Here is a 19083-nt window from a genome sequence, read left to right as displayed (position 1 = left end):
AAAAACGGACATGTTCAGGTTTAAGAAAAATGCTAAGTCAGGAATGTTTATTTGCCAAAAAGCACCCAACTCTTCCCTGCATTTGGGTTCTAGTGACCTTAAGTCATCCCCCAGTAACCTGAATTCTCTAGATTTTCAGCATTCAGATCTTTATCTTTTCTTAGATCCCAAACTTGCCAAATTTTTGCATCAGATTCAAACTAACACTGAACTAGGTCTTGAAAATCAACCCACTTCTTTGTTATAAATGGTTTAAATGAGATATAAAGAAGGCAATTGGCAGGGCATGGTGGCTCACGTCTGCAATCCCAGCACTTTGGGAGGCTGAGGTGGGCAGATCATGAGGCCAGGAGATCGAGACCATCCTGGCTAACATTGTGAAACCCCGTCTCTACTAAAAATACAAAAAAATACAAAAATACAAAATACAAAAATTAGCTGGGCATGGCAGCACGCACCTGAAGTCCCAGTTACTTGGGAGGCAGGGGAACTGCTTGAACCTGGGAGGTGGAGGTTGCAATGAGCCCAGACTGTGCCACTGTACTCTGGCCTGGTGACAGAGCAAGACTCTGTCTCAAAAAAAAAAAAAAAAAAAAAAAAAAGAAAAAAAGAAAAAAAGGCAGTTACTAAATATGGAAATGAAGACTTCATTAGTGACAGGGTCAGAACTTGAAGGGGACTTCTACTTCTTAGTTAACATCTATCTCCCTCTGCCATTCCACTGTGGCCCACAAATCAGCTCATACTAAACTCATACAACAAAGGCCACATATTTACAATTTATTATGGACCTCAAAAATGAGTAAGTGGGGCTGGGCACGGTGGCTCATGCTTGTAATTCCAGCACTTTGGGAGGCTGAGGTGGACGGATTACGAGTTCAGGAGATCGAGACCATCCTGGCTAACAGAGTGAAACCCTATGTCTATTTAAAAAAAAAAAAATACAAAAAATTAGCCGGGTGTGGTGGTGGGCGCCTGTAGTCCCAGCTACTCAGGAGGCTAAGGCAGTAGAATGGCGTGAACCTGGGAGGCGGAGCTTGCAGTGAGCCTAGATCACGCCACTGCACTCCAGCCTGGGCAACAGAGCAAGACTCCGTCTCAAAAAAAAAAGAGTAAGCACTTTCTCCAAAGAATTGGGTCTAATTTCAACAGGAAGACAACAAATGAGATTTTCAACCCTTCTCCAGTCACAATGTTGGCTCATAATTCTATCTATGTGTAGCTTCTCTGCTGCTGTGTGGAAAGCCAAGGGGCTGGTAGCAGTGAATAAGGTGGTGTTTCAATGACCTGTAACCCCTAATTCCACCACTTTCATTTAAACCATACTTTTATTTATGGCAGGATAATATTGTGAAATATTAGCTTGTATTCCTTGATCCCTGCCCCATTTATTCAGCTAAAGCATTTTTTATTCATTGCTTTAGAGAAGGCATACCCCAGAAGAAGGCTAAAAGAAAAAGATAAATGGAGTCAATTCTTGTTTTAAAAAGTGTAGTTCTCAAGAAGGAATGGAAAAAAGTAATAGGCAATAGTTTTGAGAGTATATTCAATAAGGAAAGCCAGGCCATTTTACTCCCAAACGAGACAGTTTCACTACACAGAGGAGCAGAGGGTGGACGGGAAACAGACTTCTGAGAAACAGCTGGGTAGATTTGGGCATTTTAGAGATCTAAAATGAAAGAGGAACATATTTTTCTACATTTAAACCTAATTTTGCTTTTGAGCCTCTGATCCCTGGATCATAACTTCAGTTTAGGGATTGCCCCCTCTTCCCTTTTGCATCTGTAGAGGAAAAGAAATATCTTCCCCATACTCATCACTAGGTTCATGTCTGAAGCCCATAAAACAAAGGACAGAATCAACAAGAGAAAAACAGAGAAACTTATTTAAGTTTTACCTGGTACAGGAGACTTCATAAGGAAATGAAGACCCAAAGAAACCGTGAAATCTGTATTTTTTATGCTAGGCTTGATGAAGAAATTGATAGTTGTGGCGAAACAGGATTGAACAAAGGGGCATGATCTAATGAAAATAAACGGAGGGGAACTTAGCAAGGCCTGTGTGTTCAGATTCTTCTCTGTGTCAGACATAAGGATGTGCCTTTTCTCTTGGTTTAGAAATGGCACCTCCCTAAGGACGGTCTTAAGACCTGCTTCAGGGAAAGGTCAGAAAATCCTTCCTAGGCTTTATGACCTGTGTCACATGAGAAGCGTGAGGGGAAAGGTAGAATGACCTTCTTGGAACCTCCCTTGTAAAGATTATGACAGTAAGAGAAATCTAACATGACTAACTCCATCTTGCTTCTAACATCACAGGCTGGCTCTTTGCTCATTTCTGGGTGTAGGCCAAGCTAATTGCGGGAGGAATTTAGTTTACAACTTAACTTTGAAGCAAGGATGATAATAGCACCTCCCTAAAACTGACCCCCTCCTTGCTTGAGGGCAGTTACCAAACCGCCTTTTAATGGAAGGACACAAGATTATGATTATGGAAGAGGCCCGAGTTCTGATAAAATGTAGGTGTAGTTTCTATCATCTCTTACTGCTCAGAAGTCATGGGGTCAGAGGTCATATAATTTATAACTTTCCCAATTGCTCCTACAGATAATATCACCTATTTTAGAACCTAAGATTGGTCTTTTGAGATGTTTTTCAGACTGACCCAACCCAGACTCGTGACTCAGGACTCAATGGGTCCCGTGGCTTCCCACTCAGAGGTAACTCAGTACACAAGGACCATTTTCCACACGCCTATGATTGTATCCCCAACCAGTCAGCAGCACTTACCCCCAATCCCCTGCTCACCGAACTATCCATGAAAAACCCTGACCTCTGAGGCTTCAGGGAGACTAATTTGTAGTAACTGTAATTTTTCCATGTGGCCAGCCTCCTGTTAAACTCCTCTTTCTTAACTGCAATACCATGGTCTCAGTGAACTGGTTTTGTCTGTGCAGAGGGCAGGAAGAACCCACTGGGCAATTACATTCCTGCTTCTGTTTTCTCAAATTCCTTTAGCTTAAAAAATTATGGGGTAGCATATCCTGAATGTCATAACACCTAAGTTTTAGGGGATGATATAGAGCTAAGGTATCAACGATGTGGGGCCATGCAGGAGTTTGGTGTTCACTGCACCATGTAGCCACACTAGCATCTTTCTGCACTGGCATGCATCCACAGTAGCTGAGACTGGGATGCCTTCTTTTACATTCGGTCCTCTGTGCATTCTTTTCTACTATAGGGCCTTTTTAGTTATGACTCATTCTCAAGTATTTTCAGGCCACTTTTGATCATGGGAAGAACCATCTATTTATTCTTCATTTTGTGGATCCATGGAATACTCTGGGGGACTCTCTGAGACTCCATTTACCTACTGTATCACACCTGCGATACTGTAATAGAAGAAGACATATGTATTTGGTCTTTGTTCCCAGTTCCTGGCACAAGAGCTTCTAAAACCCTTGTAATTGTCTGAGTAATAGGAGTGAGAGAAATACCTTTTGTTATTCATAAGCCCCAATTTCAATCACATCTGAATATGCTACTGGGGTGACTCTCAGTGGGCCCTGAATTGTTTCAAGCTGAAGGCTGGTTGCAGAGGAACCAACCCTGTGACTGGAGGGTTGGAACTTAGCCTCACCTTCCCACCCCTTCACCTCCAGAGGGGGAAGAGAGGCTGGAGACTGAGTCAACCACCAATGGCCAGTGATTTAATCAGTTATACCTCCTTAATGGAGCCTCCATAAAAACCCCCAAATGATAGGGTTCCAAGAGCTTCTGAGTTGTTGAACACATCCAGGTGTGGAGAGGGTGGCATGTCCTAAGAAGGCATGGAAACTCCAAGCCCTCAGAGGCACAAAAGCAACATTAGGTTTAAATATGGGAAGAGAAGTTTCATGTCTGGCTCACCTGAGCTAATGTACTGAAGAGTCATACCTTTTAGATATTTCATTCTTTTTAAAAGAAATTACTTCTGTTTTTCCCATTTGCCTTGTGTAAAACTATTATAGTCATCATGTTGTACTTGAAGTTAAAACCCTCAGGCAATATAATTATAAAGTTAATAAGTATTAAATGGAAACAAGTAAAACCAATTCATACCGTTTTATTCACTAAAACAGTCTTGTGATAACAAAATATAGGGTTTTTGAGTCTTTTTTGGTAAGGGGGTCAAGCTGTTTTTTACATTCATAACATTCCTTTGGTATAAATATATCTGAGGCCCCATTTTCTCTTGGTCTATAGAGACCATTCCTTGTCTTTCTTTATTAAGTTACAGCTTGTCATGGCATGCTTTTTTCTTGTTAAAATATTTTTGTTCTAAAGTTGTTGAGGATAGTAGGATATTTATGCTTTAAAATGCTAGGGTGTACTTGAAATGACATAAAATGCCTAGATTCAAGCTTGAAGCTTCAACAATTAGGTAATTTTATTAGTATTAGGCAAAAATGAACAACACTTATGTCTACCTTGGGTCACCTCTATGTTAGAACAAAAATGCTACCATATTAGCAAGGATATATAGCCCTCCCCAAAAGGCTGGCAATTAGGATAATGTGGTAAGTATATTAAAGCAATCTACCCACCATGAACAAACACAAAAGGTCTAGCATATGATCTACAGTCCCCGTCGAGGTGTTACAGGGTTACACAATTAGAAAATGCCACTATCCTTTTTCTACATTCAACAAGGCCATAAACATATAGATGATTCTATCACTATTGCTACAAATGGCAAATGTCATCAACAAATAAGCAATAAAAAGCAAAGAACTGCCTAACTAGATGGAGAAATTAGAGTCAACACCCATGGAAGAGTAAAGAAGGAAGAGGAAGCTGATTCTTGGGTTTTGTCTTTAATATGTTTTATTTTTATACTTTTATTATCTGAGGTTTTTGAAACCTATTACTTGAGACTTTAAGAGTCCAATATGAAAGTATTGCCAAAACAGTTGAAAAAGAAGGTAAAAGCTGACCAGGAGTCATTTTTCTCATTTTTAAAAGAAATAATTAGAGGATTGAATCTTGGAGATCTTTTTCTAGATTTTTTTTTTTTTTTTTTTTTTTTTTTTTTTTTGAGACGTAGTCTCACTCTGTCGCCCAGACTGGAATGCAGTGGTGGCACAATCTCAGTTCACTGCAAACTCTACCTCCTTGGTTCAAGCTATTATCCTGCCTCAGCCTCCTGAGTAGCTGGGATTCCAGATGTGCACCACCACACCCAGCTACTTTTTGTATTTTTTTTTAGTAGAGATGGGGTTTCACCACATTGGCCAAGCTGGTCTTGAACTCCTGACCTCAGGTGATCCACCCACTTCAGCCTCCCAAAGTGCTGGGATCACAGGCAGGAGTCACCAGGCCCGGCCTCAAATTTTGTGATTATTACATCTCTTGCCTACTGTTACCATCGCATATCTTTCTTCCATCACCCTCCGTGGTAAAGAAGAGTTTCTGACCCAAATATGGATAAAATACACTGTGGAAGACTCTTCCTTTTCTACCTAAGAAGCTGAGTGGATGCTGAAATACACACAGTGCATAAAAGAGATGCTCTTTTCAACCGTTGTGTGTGGCATAATGACTAACTTCAAAGCCAGTTCTTCTTAATTTAGGAAAATAACTCTGGAGACTTCTAAGGTAGAACAGGATTTTAACTATCTGAGGAAGCATAAGTTTAGCAGAAGACAGAAGGAAATTCCAGGGCATTAAATTGTGCATTCAGCACCATAAGAAACAGAATCAGAGAGCCCTGACAGACAGAATACACAGTAGCATTCAAAAACAGGTAACAAGGAGCAACTAGTCTGCAACTATCATTGTAAAGATGAGAAAACAAAACAAATCCAAGAAGTTTATTGCTGATACTAGAAACACACATTCCTCTAAGGGCAGCAAACTTTCTATAAAGGGTCAGTCAGTAAATATCTCCGATGTGGTGAGCCTAGTGATCTCTGTCACAACTACTCAATTCTGCCATTGCAACCCCGAAGCAGCCATAAACAAGGTGTAATAAATGGGTGTTGCTGTGTTTCTATAAGATTATTTGCAAAATCAGGCTGAGGATCGGATTCCACCCACTGGCCATACTACAACAACCCCTTAACTACAGAATATTATTCTATATCACTGTTCAGTGTTCCACTCATCACAAATCAGGGAAAGCAAACTATCTTGAAGTATAAGAAGTTTTCAGTGCTTCTCTAGAACAGCTTGAGATAGCCCTTCAGAAAAGTATATATATTTGCAGATAGTCATCTTTGTCACTTACATGCAGAGACTGCCTGGGAACAAAGATAATATAAATAAAACATGAACTGGTCCCAGTATTTTCCCATTTCTGACTGCTAAGCCATACCACAGATTTCTCAGTTATGTGCTTCACATACTTTTAGTTAGGTCTCTGTCACTTACAACGAAGAATCCTGAACAATCAGCTGATTGAATTTCCACTTACCTGACAACTACCACTTAGATTATTTTACCAGTTAAATTATTTACCATAATTTCTATGTTTTATTTTGACTATCTTTAATGCCAATCCTTCACCAATTTGTTATATACTTCTCTATGGGCTTAGCAGAGATTAACATTTTAAAGTCATTTAAAGAATAATCAGCATTATAAACATGTAATAGAATGATGCTTTACATTTGTATAGAACCTTGAAGTGTAAAATATTCCTTTATTTGAGACAGAGTCTCACTCTGTTTTCCAGGATGGAGTGCAGTAGTGTGATCATGGCTCACTGTAGCCTCGACCTCCCAGGCTCAGGTGATCCTCCTGTCTCAGCTTCCTGAGTAGCTGGGACCACAGGCATATGCCACCACGCCTAGCTAATTTTTTTTCTTTTGTAGTGACGAGGTCTATGTTGCCCAGCCTGGTCTTGAATTCCTGGGCTCAAGCAATCCGCCCACCTTGGCCTCCCAAAGTGTTGAAATTACATGCATGAGCCACTGCCCAAAAATGTAATCAGCCCTAAAATATTCTTTAATTATAAAATTATTTCTTACTACTACAGCGTTGTGAGATAGCCAGGGAAGTTATTACTGTTTCTACTTTATAAAGAGAGATCACTTAATTCTAGAACTCTCTCAAGGCCTCCCATAGCTAATAAATAAGACTAGAAATTGAGACTTACGAATCTTAGTCTACTGCTGTCTCACCTACTTCCCTTTTCTGTGTGGTCAACTAAATACTCTTCTGTGTCTTTTTTTTTTTTGTCATTTCCTTTTCATCTGTCAGGCAGCCAGGTCTGACTTACTCTCTGCTCCTGTCATCTCTCCCCCACATACCAACTTCCTCACCATGATGATTATACCAATAATACAGTTTCTTATATGAGGGGTTCTGGAAAATTAGACAATGAAGCATGTTGCAGATTACATGTTAAAAAGGTCTAATTCACACTGAATGACAACTTGAGACAATATGAGATAGTTTTCAGACAACAGCTGTGTGGCAGGTAGGGGACTCCTTTCTCTGCATGCTCTTGTTGGTTGAGGTTGAGTTGCACTGGCTGAGATTCCTGAAACAGTGGCCCATGGATGGAGATGTAGAATCTGCAGGAATATTATTGCACCATGAGTAAGTGAGGATACCCATAAGACTTCCTTAAATACAAAGGATGATATACTTTTAGCTCTGAACTTTAGAAAACCTAAGCAAAGATCTGCACAGGAATGCAATTATGACACTGGGATTTATTTTTCCCTTGGAAAATGAGGGATCAGTCTTCCAAACTGGCATTATCGAAGGATCTTGGCACACTTACCATTATCTCTTCCGGCTCTACAGTTCAATGAATTGCTCCCAACACTTCAGTGTTGGGACAATTCAGCCTCTCTTTTCATATTCATTCCTCTTCTTTGGTTGTTGGAAGAAGACTGAATTTTTGACTTTCATGAAAACAATTTAATTTTAGAATTCCTAGGTCTGAATAGTTTAGTTATCTGGTTCTCAAGTGTTTAACTATTTGGCAAAGTGCTTTTTATTTATCTGTTGGATAAAAAACATATATAATTTAAATTTACCTCTCAATTTAATTTGATTAGACCTGGGGAACCAGTTGTTTTTTTGCACATGAATCCAGAACATTCCTGTTCTAGAATTCCAGGATATTAAGTAGATAGATACTAGGTATATTTTTTCATGCGGTCCTTCAGTGATCATTGTCATTATCATCGTTGTCAAAATCATCATAAACTGAGTGCTTACTCTGCTCCAGATATTGACTAAGCAATTGATATGGTGAGATGTTACTACTCTCTAATTTTCAGACCCCATTTGATTGTCAAAATAAGGGTCCAGTTCAGAAACACACATTGCAATTAGTTATCATGTCTCTCTAGATGCCTTAATTAGTTCATTAGTCTTTCCCTGGCTTTCAAAACTGAGACTTTTGAAAATTACCATCCAGTTATTCTGCAGAATATGCCTCAATTTGGCTTTATTGTGCTTTCGCATGATGAGATTTAGATGATGCATCTGACAGGAATATCACAGATGTTTCTTATTGCATTCTATCAGGTAGGTGACAAGTAATTTTGATTTATGCTATCACTGACGATGTTCACTTTGATCACTCAGTTCAGGTGGCATCTGCCATGTTTCTCCATTCAAAATGTATTCATTTTCCCTCTTGTGATTAGTAAATATTTTGTGGGGGATAGATTTGAAAGTATGTAAATATCTCATTCATTCCAAATTTTCAATTTACTCACTTAGATAATGATGGACTTATGGTTTTGTATTTTAATGAGCTGTAATACATTACTATCATTTATTTTGATGGTCAAATTATTCCCAATTTGGCTTATGGGAGCTTCTTCAAGATGATTTTTATGCCCTTTAGACATGACTTCATTGTTTTTTAAAGGACTTCCTTACTTTCTGGTATAAAATGCTTGATATTGTACTCCCTCTATACAATGTACTCCCTCTATGAAATCTGGTCATTTTCCCAGAAAAACTCTCTCTCTTTTTGGTGAAGACTGGTATTTAGAAGCCAAGATATGTATGCTAAATGTGCTAGTTGCTATTGCAGAGGATATGTTGCCAGTCTATTTCAGTGAACAGAGCTAGGTATTATAATACACACATACACCCACATACATTTACATCTCCATGTATTAATATATCTTTATTTATCACAAATTATAAGTTCATACCAGTACCTTCAACTCCATAATTTTCTCCTTTTTTATATTTGTAATTTGCTTCTATGACAGAATCTTGGCTCTCTCACCCTCCATATACTTACTTACCTATTTGATCAGTCTACCATATGTAACCAATCTCTCATCTCGCCTCCTCACCCCACTTGGGGTCTGACATTTATGCTGGGTGACCTCTAGCATAGATGCTCTCCTATCCTGCATAAGCTTTCTTGCCCCACAAGAAACCACCCCTTCCCAGGGATGCCATTCTCACTCCTCTTGATCTCTAAAACCATGTGATGAGTCACCTCCTTTCATTTGGTAGTGTGTTGGATAGTGGCACATCAAAACACATGTCCCCCCAAAACTTCAAAATGTGACTTTGTTTGGAATAAGGGTCTTTGCAGCCATAACCAAGAGAAGGATCTCAAGATGAGACCATCCTGGATTAGGGAGGGCTCTATATCCAATAACAAGTGTTCTTATGGGAGTCAGAAAGGGAGGTGACATAGACACACAGAGGGAAGAGCCCCACGTGAAAGCAGAAGCAGAGATGGAAGTGATGTGCCTACAAGCCAAGGAACTCCAAGGATTGCCAATACCCACCAGAAGCAAGGATGCACAGTCCTCCCTTGGAGTCTTCTAAAGAAATCAAGCCTGCCCATACTTTGATTTTGGCCTTCTGGCCTCCAGAACTGTGAAAGAATAATTTTCTGTTGAATGAAGTCAGCAAGTTTAACATAATTAGTTACAGCAGCTCTGAGAAATTAATAGAGTTTGGTACCAGGAGTTAGCACTTGGACAAATATTTTGGGGGTCCATATTCCAATCCACTCCACCTCTAGACACCTGCTTCACCCAGCTTGTCTTCCAAAACCCCACACCAGCCTGTCCCCACATGTGAACATCCTCCTCACCCTGCCAAGGCTCTGACAGCCCTTGACAGGCTGTGCCCTATCAGTACTTACCCTCTCGGGTCTGACATGTTGCTCTGAGCCACCACAAACCCCGCCCTCCTCCCTGCTGCAGACTCCTACCTTGCCCTGCCCATTTCATGGCTTTAGAATGGAATTTCTGAGTTAGAAAAAGAAGAGAGAAGAATCCCATTAACATTTAACTTCAATGCAAATTAAGCTTCATAATAAACAGCATTGCTCACACTTTTTTTTTTTTTTCACAGACAAGGTCTCGGTCTATCATCCAGGCTGGAATGCAGTGGTACATTCAGAGCTCACTGCAGCCTCGAACTCCTGGGCTTAAGTGATCCTCCAGCCTTGGCCTTCCAAAGTGCTGGGATTAAAGGCATGAGCCACTGTGCCCTACCATGCTTACATTTTTTAATTTCCCTTACAAGACAAAAGTACAAGCTCTTTCTAAAATGAAGTGGAAAGTGTCAAAATTATCCCCATTTCCTAATGTAAGGAAAAAACATACAGCATTCTTGGCAGAGAAAGATAGAAATTCTTTTATAAAATAGCTATCTATCTTATTTTCAGTATAGTTGCTCTTCATTTGAGCTAAGCAAATACGACATTTTAGTACAATAAATGTACTCAAAAGACCCATGTACTGAACTGAATTCTTCAGAGATAAAACACTGTCAAGAAAAAAAAAGAAAAGTCAAAGTGGCTTCAGAGGTTGTCTCTCCTTCTTTAAGCTTCTGGGATTTTTAGGCATCGTCAAAAGAAATGCCAAAATACAATAAATATACCAACAGGATAAAACACAAGTTTATTGTAAAACCATAAACAAAGCATGATTATCACAGGGGGATCTTAGGTTTATGTTATTATACTCTAACAATGAAGTCCTTAATTAAAACATTCTACAAGTTCAGGGTTATTAAGGACATCTGAAAGCCCCGAAACAAGGGAACAAAATGGAAAATAGAGCTTATTCCAGTCTCACTATTTCCAACAGAACATTTTAGGAAAGCTTTGAGCATTAGCTGAAACACAGGGAAAAATAAAGACATGAAAACTATTTCCTGAAGTTTATTTTTTAAAAGTTCTATCTGTTTTTCTTTACATCTGTTGTGGCTGCTGTTCCCACAGATAAGTCACCATCCAGTGCCAGAATGGAAGAAAGTTTACGGGTCTCTTTTGTTATGTAGCACTGAACTACAGAGAAAATTTTATTGCACATTTGCTGCTTTCAATTTCCCCAGATTGTTTAACAATTCTGTGCTTCTGTGACATAAAAGACAGGCCAGAAACCTGAGGCCGCACTTCTCAGCTCCAGATCGAACATGACATTACAAACCGGACAGCATTTGACAATTTGGCTTGCTCTTTGAAAGCTATCAGACTGTGCCACGACCAAGATGCAGAAAAAAATAACAGTCTTTGTTAGGCAACATTTGTAAAAACGTAGTTCCCATTATGCATTGGCAAGTGTTAGCTACAATTAGTAATTATTAATATTAATGAAATCGGTATGTAAAGGATGCAAGAGGGACTTTAATTCATTAGGGGATAACTCAATACCCTGTGTTCTATTGTGCTGCAGAGAGAGTATCTGTGATATGAAATCACACATCGGCTGTCTATTTGGACTTACTGACTTGCCACTTCTTGCCAGTTGTGTAGTGCAAGAAAATTTGAAGTACAATAGTCGATATAATCATTTCTCAAGTGAACCTATTCATCTCTCATCAAAAAGAAAAGACATAATGAGAGAAGAGCATTTTTCTGTGTTTGTATTATATTTAATACCATGGGAGATATAAAGATACTGAAGCCTTAAAATCTATAATGTTGCCTGCCATGTTTTGACAATACTAACTTTAACCTGCAGAACAAATTACAGTAAAAGCCTGTGTATTTGGTAGTCCATCAACCAGAAGTTCCTCTCTCTACCAGCAATTTTGAGCTGTGCCAATAGGGTAAAAATTGATATTTCTGATTATGGCTGGTGACAAGATCCTACCGTGCATTCTCAAAGAAAGTTTAAATTTTATCAGGCAATTTTAATATATATTACTTGTACTCTAGTGCTTTGAAAAACTGATAATCCACATATATAGTAATCCTGGCCTTTCAACTTTATTGCCATCTCATAATTTCATGGCCTGATGAGTAACCCTTCTTTGATGTCCCAGTATTTCTTTAGGTGTAATTATACTATATTTTGCATGTATATGTATAAAAATATGTGAATATAATAAACATATTATGAATAATTACACATAATACAGACATAGCACCTATTTATATTGCAGCTACATCTTGGGTGTTAGTGTATTTTACGAATGTCACATATATAGTATATTGACTCATTTAATTGTAGCAATTACCTGATATTTAAAAGGCATGATTGTAAAAATGAGGCAGAAGGCTTTATGACTTGCCAAAGATCACATGTCTAATAAAGTCATAGAGGCAAGACTGAAACTGGATTGCACCAGCATCCAAAGCTCTATTCCTTCCAATATACAACATACTTCACTATATCTACCACCCTTCTAATTTCTAAACCAGATACTTTCAGAATAATCATCAATTTTTCCTTCTTTATTTACATACTCAATTTGTAACCAAGTCATCACTTTATTTTTTTCTTGGCTTAATTATCCCTAGTCTCCAGGCCCACTTTTGCCCTCATTGCTTCATGGGGTTAGATTACTATAGAAGTCTTCTAATCTAGGCTGCTTGCCTCTAAACCCCATTCTGCTTACTGGCTACCTCTTAAAGCAATGTCCACTGTGGCATTCCTCAGCAATCTGATTATTTAGGGACATACGTCAAAAAACAAAACAAAACAAAAAACTTTCTTTTGAGAAATACATTTTACATTATAACCTCGTAGACCTAGTCAACATATTTGTGTGTCCGTGCACACACAGTTGATCATTATTTACAAATTCTATATTTGCAAATTCACCTACTTGCTAAATATATTTGTAACTCCCAAATCCATACTCAAAGCATGTTTGTGGTCAGTCACAGACATGTGTACAGTGATGAAAATGTAAGCACCTGACATATGTGTTCCCAGCTGAGGTTGAAAAAAGTGGTGCTCTGTCTTCTTATTTCAGCTCAAACTGTAAACGAGTGTTCTTTTCAAGGCCTATTTAATGTCACACTTTTTGCATTTTTGTGCTTTTTTAAAATTGGTGATTTCATGTTTAAAATGGCCCCCAAGCACAGTGCTAACATGGTAACTGGCGTTCATCAGCACAAGAAGGCTGTGATGTACCTTAGGGAGAAAAACACATGTATTCAAGAAGCTTCATTCAGGTATGAGTGATAGTGCTTTAGCCTAGAGTTTAATGTTAATGAATCAACATATATATTAAATGAGGTGTCCTTATACAGAAACACTCATAAAATAAGGGTATGTATTAATCTGTTGATGAAAATTTTGTGACCAGAGGAACAAAGGAACCTAATCCTGTATTTACCCAGGGAGCAATGGCTTCGTAATTACTAATTCAGGGTTGGTGACTTTATAGACTAGAACTATTACAGATAACAAGAATTGACTGTATATAACTAAAACATGTGTTTCACAAAAACCCTTATTAACTGCAAGACATGTTTCTATTTTCTATTTTCCTCTATCCTAGTTCATTAAAACAGGTATGTTGGTTGTGACCCAATACACTAATTTCACAACCTACTAAGGAGTCAAGATCCAAAGCGTAAAGGCTGCTAAGGCAGGACCTACTATTAGAAGACAAAACGATTTTAAATTGGCTTTCAAGGCTCTCCACGATACTGCTTTATTCTACATCTCTAATCTTTCCCATGCCCCATCCCTTCCTGGTCCTGTCAGTCTGGCCAGACTGGGAAGATGGGTGAAGGCCCTTCGGAAACTGCTGTTAAGTCCTGGTTGAGCCCTTCTGAGCCTTAGGGTCCAGGGTCCCATGTCAGGGAGGATCTGCAGTATAGGGGGGGTCCAGGATGGGGACAGAGAGTGGCCTCCCAGGTTCACCAAGTAACTAGAATTCTGTGATGGAGAACAGGATTGGTCACACGGCAAGACACATGCTGAATCTTATTTCTAAAGCTCTATGCTAATGCTGATTTCAACTCGTTGGGGGTTCGCTACGAAAAGTCTTCCTACTTGCTCCTTCTTGTTGAACTAAGACCAAAGCTATAAAATGGCAAGTCAAGACCTACTTATTCATTTATTTTAAAAACAAAACCTTAGTGGTGGAAGACCAAGGCCATGTTGGTTTTCTACCACGTCTCTGAAATCTCTTGAGACTAATTATTTCAAGCTGTAAACTTCCCATCTAGATTAGATGGGGAGATTTTGGATGGCTGATGTTTATTTTCTTAACAATCTGGTTAAAAAATCAGTCAAATAGGTTGGGTTCAAATCACCCCTCCACCACAAATAGTAAAGTGACTGTGGATGAGTTAAACACTGCAAACTCAGTATATCCTCATCTGTAAACTAGAGATAATAATGCTAACTACCTTACTGGGTTCTGGGAGAAGTAAATGAGATAATGCTTCAAAGAATGACAGGTAAAAATGATTGCTTAATACATTTTGTTATTATTGTCATAATCATTATTAGTATCACCATGGGGCCAAACACAAAATAGGCACTTAATGATTTTGTTTGTAACTACATTGCGAAACACTTGACTTTAAATCAACTGGAAACTTTTCAGCTGTTAGTCAGCACAGGACAATTCTTCAGGTATCTTTGGACTGACACAGTTACCCCCCCCTTTTTTACTCATAGTTCTCAAGAATAACTATAGAATATGCTGAGAATGCAACATCTTAAGATAGGGAGAAACTAGCCTGAACAGTCTAGGCTCTGTTCTAATCCCTCATAGAAACAGTATGTCCTTCAACACATTAGCACAGTGAATCATGTTATGCTGGGGTATAAAACCCGGGGTGGGATGCTTTCTTGGGACCCTCCACTGCAGCGCAAATGGGGGGCACATGCAGATGAAACTCCATCTGCCAAACTAGCTTTCTTGAGGCTTTTATGAATCATAGGCTTCTGCTGTCCTATCTGTAAGTAATACACTGGCTTCATGTCACTTGTGTTGGGGAGTGTTCTATCTCACTGGATTAAGACAAGCTGGTAATCCGTACACAATGAAACAGCTCTGTAGCCAAGTCATTCTATTTTTGCTTGTATGGTCTTTTCTAAGGTAGTCCACTTTCAGCACAAGAGAAAGAACTGAGGAACGCTGTTGAAGGATTCGCTTTTCCAAACCTTACTGTGTGACAAGCATTATATGAGATTTTATAAACATATTTCTCATCTTATATTCACAGTTTCTGAGATGTAAATGGCATTAACTTTATTTTATAAGTAAAGAAGCTGTGGCTCCAGACAAATAAATAGCTCAAGGTCACACATCTTGCTGTTATAATAAGCCATATATTCAAAGGGGATCAAAGAAGAATGGAGAGGAAAGTAATGTATTTTTCTTTCCTTCCAGGTTTCAGCATTACTTTGGTGTTACTAGCCTATCTAACTTTCTTTTGCCTTCCCAGATGTTTTAGCACTGCTATGCTATAGTTAGAAACAGTAGAAAAGTGCAATCATTTATAACCAAGTCAGAGATTAGATTTAAAACAACAAAGAGTTTGTATATGGCATTATGTAACTAAGAGGTAATGAAATTCACATCTTTCAAGATTTAATGTGAGGAGCAGAGCCTGAGCTGACTCAAGCCACTGATTTACCAGCCCCTCACTTCTCCAAAGCATGGACCAGTCCAGCACCCTACCCCCAGAGGAGCAGAGCCCAAGTAGGTGGAATAGGCATACAAATCTGTATAGCCTAAGCCACTGAGGCATGCAGGGGCATTGCTCATATTGACTATAGCTGAAGAAACTGTACAAAGACTACACTACTGCACCCACCCAAAGAAAAGCCAATGCACCCTACCCAACTGACACCCTAGGACACATCTGCAGGAGAAAGTTTTTTCCCATGAAAGCCACACTACAAAACTGGAAGAGGCAAATGTTCCACTAAATGCACAGATATCAAGCAAGGGAGACAAGAACATGAAAAAGCAGTGAAATATAACACTATATAGCACAGTAATTCTCCAGTAACTGACCTCAACAGAAGGAAAATTTTTAATTGCCTGAAAAGAAATTCAAAATAATAACTTTAAGAAAACTCAGAGACAAAGGAATACAAAAAAGACAATTCAATGAAAATGAAAAAACAATTCATGATTTGAATGAGAAATTCAACAAAAGATGGGTATCAAAAATGAAAAAAACAGAAATATTGGAGCTGAAGAATTTAATAAATAAAAATATGTCATTGAAAGCTTCAACAACACATTACATCAAGCAGAAGAAAGAATCTCTGAACATGAGGAGATACCTTTTGAAATAATCCAGTCAAACAAGAAAAAAGAATGGAAAAGAATGAAGAAAGTCTGTCAAACTTATTGGACACCATTAAGCAAACAAATGATTGCATTACGGCAGTTCCAGAGGTGGAAGAGATGGGAAAAGTCATAGAAAATTTATTCAATGAAATAATAGCTAAAAGGCTTCCAAGTCTTGGGAGAGATACAATGTTGTAAAGTTCCCCAAAGTTTCAACCCAAAAAGTTCTTCTCCAAGGCATATTATAGTCAAACCATCAAAAGTAAATGACAGAGAATTCTAAAAACAACAAGAGAAGAGTGTCAAGTCATATATATAGGGGAGTCCCCATTAGACTAATAGCAGATTTCTCAGCAGACCAGGAGAGAAAACCATAAAAACCAGGACAGAATGGGATGATATATTCAAAGTGCTGAAAGAAAACAAGCTGTCAGAGAAGAATACTATGTCCAGCAAAGTTATCTCTGAGAAAAAAAGGAGAAATAAAGTCCTTTCTGGACAATCAAAACCTCAAGAAATTCATCACCAGTAGACCAGCCTTACAAGAAATGCTTAAGGAAGTATTTCAACTGGATGTGAAAGAAAAACTACCATCATGTAAATACATGAAAATATAAAACTCACTGGTAGAACAGATATGCAAATGAGAAAGAGAAAGGAATCAAATACTATCACTACAAAAAAAAACAAACAAACAGAAAACTGCAAAGATCAACAATAAAAGAAGAAACAAAGGATATACCACCCCCCCCACCAAAAAAACTAACAAAATGACAACAGTAAGTCCTTGCCTATCAGTAATAACCTTGAATGGAAATGGATTAAATTCCCCATTTTAAAAATGTAGACTGGCTGAATTAATGAATAAATAAGATACAACTATATGATGCCAACAAGAAACTCATCTCACCTGTAAAGACACTACAGACCGAGGGTGAAGAAACAGAAAAAGAGTATCCAAACAAATGGAAACCCAAACAAGCAACAGTAGCTATACTTGTATCAGATAAATTAGACTTTAAGTAAAAAACTGCCAAGAGAGGAAAGAAAGGTCCTTATATAATGATAAAGGGATCAATTCAGCAGGGGGATATAATTCTAAGTATACATGCACCCAAAACCAGAGCACTCAGTTATATAAGTCAAATGTTATTAGATCTTAAGACAGAGAGAAACCTCAATACAATAATAGCTGGGGTCTTCAACACCCTACTCTCAGCAAACATGTCATCTAGATAGATAATCAGCAAAGAAATATCAGATTTACACTGCCTATACCCAACTGGATCTAACAGACATTTACAGAACATTTCATCAAACAGAGGCAGAATACAACTTCTTCTCATCAGAACATAGAACATTCTCCAGGATAGACGATATGCTAGTCACAAAACAAGGGTTAACAACATTTTGAAAACTGAATTCATATCAAGTATTTTTTCTGACTACAATGGAATAAAACTAGAATTCGACAACAGGAACTCTGGAAACTATAAAAATACATGGAAATCAAACAACATCTTCCTGAATGATCAATTGGTCAAGGAAGAAATTAAGAAGGAAATGTAAAATGTAAAAATTTCTTGAAACAAATGAAAATAAAAACAATATACTATAACCTATGGTATGCAGCAAAAGCAGTACTAAGAAAGAACTTCATAGCAATAAGTGTCCACATCAAAAAGTAGAAAATTTTCAAATAAACAACTTAACAATATACCTGAGGGAAAGAGAAAAGCAAGAACAAACCAAGCCCAAAATTAGTAGGAGGAAAAAAATAAAAATCAAAGTGGAAATAAATGAAACAGAGACAAAAAATACAAAAGATCAACAAAATAAACAGCAGGTTTTTTGAAGTGCCTGGAAGACAATCCAGGCAATACCATCTTGGACATAGAAACAGGCAAAGATTTTTATGACAAAGACACCAAAAGCAATCACAACAAAAGCAAAAATGTACATATGGGATCTAATTAAACTTAGGAGCTTCTGCATAGCCAAACAAACTGTTAATAGAGTAAACAGACAACCTACAGAATGGGAGAAAATATTTGCAAACCATGTATGTGACAAGTCTAATATCCATCATCTATAAAGAATTTAAATTTCCAAGAGAAAAACCACCCATTAAAAAGTGGGCAAAGGACATGAACAGACACTTTTCAAAAGAAAACATACATGTGGCCAAAAAGAACATGAAAAAAAAAGTTCAGTATCACTGATCATTAGAGAAATGCAAATCAAAACCACAATGAGATATGATATCACACTACTCAGAATGGCTAGTATTAAAAAGTCAATAAATAGATGGCAGAGAGGTTGCAGAGAAAAGGGAACACAATACACTGTTGGTGGGAGCGTACATTAGTTCAACCATTTTGGAAAGCAATATGATGATTCCTCAAAAAGCTAAAAGTAGAATGACCATTCGACCCAGCAATCCCATTACTGGGTATATGCCCACAGGAAAATAAATCATTCCACCATAAGAACACATGCATGTGAATGTTCACTACAGCAATGTTTATGATAGCAAAGACACAGGATCAACCTAAATGCTCATAAGTGACAGATCGGATAGAGAAAACGTGGTACATACACA

The 19083-nt window shown here is 38.1% G+C and overlaps 1 long non-coding RNA gene across 1 annotated transcript in view; it reads right to left on the bottom strand.

Annotated features, from left to right (window-relative positions):
* Positions 1–5237: 5237 nt before the first annotated feature.
* LOC117086792 overlaps positions 5238–19083 on the bottom strand; it is a 44830-nt gene continuing 30984 nt past the window's right edge. The window contains exons 3-4 of the long non-coding RNA XR_004438578.1: positions 9758–9846; positions 5238–7555 (exon numbers count right to left, since the gene is read on the bottom strand). This is a non-coding gene — a long non-coding RNA (uncharacterized LOC117086792). The remainder of the gene's footprint in view (positions 7556–9757; positions 9847–19083) is intronic.

The sequence above is a fragment of the Trachypithecus francoisi genome, unplaced genomic scaffold (assembly GCF_009764315.1).
Source record: "Trachypithecus francoisi isolate TF-2019V2 unplaced genomic scaffold, Tfra_2.0 Lachesis_group10, whole genome shotgun sequence".
Lineage (NCBI taxonomy): Eukaryota > Metazoa > Chordata > Mammalia > Primates > Cercopithecidae > Trachypithecus > Trachypithecus francoisi.
Note: the sequence above shows the minus strand (reverse complement) of the source record. Positions and strands in the feature narration are given on the sequence as shown.